Source organism: Octopus sinensis, linkage group LG9, assembly GCF_006345805.1.
Source record: "Octopus sinensis linkage group LG9, ASM634580v1, whole genome shotgun sequence".
NCBI classification, from domain to species: Eukaryota; Metazoa; Mollusca; class Cephalopoda; order Octopoda; family Octopodidae; genus Octopus; species Octopus sinensis.
In genome coordinates this window covers 16256459-16258958 of record NC_043005.1, presented here as the reverse complement: position 1 = coordinate 16258958, position 2500 = coordinate 16256459, and positions in this window count along the sequence as shown.

Below are 2500 nucleotides of genomic sequence, written 5' to 3'. Positions count from 1 at the left end.
AAGAGAGTCCTTATCTTCAAAATTTAATGATAATATATATTTTACAAACACACACACAAACCTGTATGGTTGGGTGGTAAGAAGCTTGTTTCCAAACCACGGGATTCCGGATTCAGTCCCACTGCGTGACACCCTGCGCAAGTGTCTTCTACTATATGCTCGGAACGACCAAATCCTTGTGAATGAATTTGATGGACGGAAACTGAAAAGAAGCCCGTTGTATATATATATATATATATGTGTGTGTGTGTGTGTGTGTGTGTGTGTGTGTGTGTATGTGTGTGTGTGTGTGTGTGTGTGTATGTGTGTGTGTGTGTGTGTATTTGTCACCCCCCCCCCCGATCGTCGCTTGACAACCGATGTTGGTGTGTTTACCTTCCCGTAACATAGCAGTTCGGCAAAGAATTCGTGTGATAAGATGATTGCTTCCCAATTACATGGTTCCGGGTTCAGTCCCACTACGTGGCACTTTGGGCAAGTGTCTTCTACCATTGCCTCGGGCTCACCAAAGCTTTGTGAGCGGATTTGGTTGGCGGAAACGGAAAAGAAACCCGTCGTATATGTATACAAATGTATATATGTGTATGTATGTATTTGTTATTTGTGCCTGTATTTGCCCCAGCCCCCACCATCGCTTGGCAACCCATGTTGATTTGCTTACGTTCCCGTCACTTAGCGGTTCGACAAAAACGATTCGATAGAATAAGTACTACTTAAAATTTTTGCCACAAGGGCAGTTTGGGGTGAGTCGATTACATAGAACCCCAGTGTTCAACTGGTACTTATTTTATCAACCTCGTTATCAAGCTAGTTAAAACTGTTCGCCGGGTGCTGCACAAAGTCGGATTTCACAGGAGGGTTGACAACAGAAAACCACTACTTTCAAAAACAAACGTTGCAAAGCATTTAGAGTGGAGCAAAAACCTACAGAATGGGCCCCTACAGCAGTGGAAGACTTATTTTCTCGGATGAGTCATAGTTTACCTTATTTCTGACCACCGGACGAGTATGCGCGTGGAGACAGCCAAAAGAAACATTTGAGCCAGACTGCCATCTTCCAACTGTTAAACATGGAGGAGGATCTGTGATGATCTGAGGTGGGGGGGGAGGCCCTATATCTTGGAAAACCGCCGGCTCAATGGTTTCCCTTCATGGCAGAATTGATAGTCAAGACTATTTAAGCATTTTATCTGATCAAATTCATTCTATGGTTGCGGAACTGTTTCCGGAGGGAAATGCAAGCTTTCAGGATGATAATGCACCAATTCACACAGCTAAATTTATTACTGAATGGCACGCGGAACATTCTAGTGAAGTTGAACATCTTATCTGGCCACCACAGTCCCCAGATCTGAATATTATTGAACATTTATGGTGCATTTTAGGAAAACAAGTAAGGAGTCGATACCCTCCACCATCATCACTACATGAAATGGAAACTGTTTTAGCTAAAGAATGGACAAAATTTCCTTCGGAAACAGTTCAAACTTTGTACGAGTCCATACCTCGAAGAATTCAATCTGTGTTTGAATGTGTAATTAATGCCAAAGACGGTCCTACCCCATATTAAAATAAATTTGTTTGAAATTTTATTTTATCCAACCCTTATGTATGTATGTATATATATAGGGTCCACTTCCTCTAAAAAAAATTAAGAATCGCACAGCATATGCATTCATTTAAAAATAAAAACTTAATTAACTCCACTGGACTTAGTAAGTACATTTGGGACTTAAATCCCAAAATATTAATTATAATTTATCTTGGGAAATAATTAATAAGGCTAAATCATATAGTATAGGAGCGAATTTTTGTTATTTATGTTCAAATGAGTTTAAGGAAATTTTATTTTATAAGCATGATAATTTTGTGAATATCTGTGACGAGCGCAAAATAAAATGCAGACACAAGTTACTTTACTTATATAATAAATTTCTTGATAAATAACGAATATTTCTTAGCCTTAATTAGCTCCATATTTGTTGTTTTATGTAATAGTATTCTAAATATAGCAGGTGATTTGTAGTACTTATTATATTAGTTTATTTTAGTTATTTAGGTTCTGTTTTTAATTATAGTTAGATTATATATAGTTGTTCATTTTATTACTAAATATTATATTACTAAATATTATATTACTAAATATATTTTTAATAAATATTTAATGATTTATTGAATATAGAGTCTGGTAAGTTACAATTTTATTTATTTTATATATTTTGTTATATTTCTGTTATAACTTCGTTAAATTATAATTTTGTTATATTAATCTATTTGTATGTAATCTCTTTATATTTGAAATAGATTTATTTAGTTGTTTATTTAATCTATTTTATTTAATATAGAAGTATAGATTGGTAGATTAATTATTTAGATTTAACTTAATATTACCTCTATTTTGTATTGTAGTATGAATATAGACATTTATATATGTATTTATTATATGATATATGTGGTTGTGTGTATATGTTTATGTGCGTGTATATATATGTATATGTAT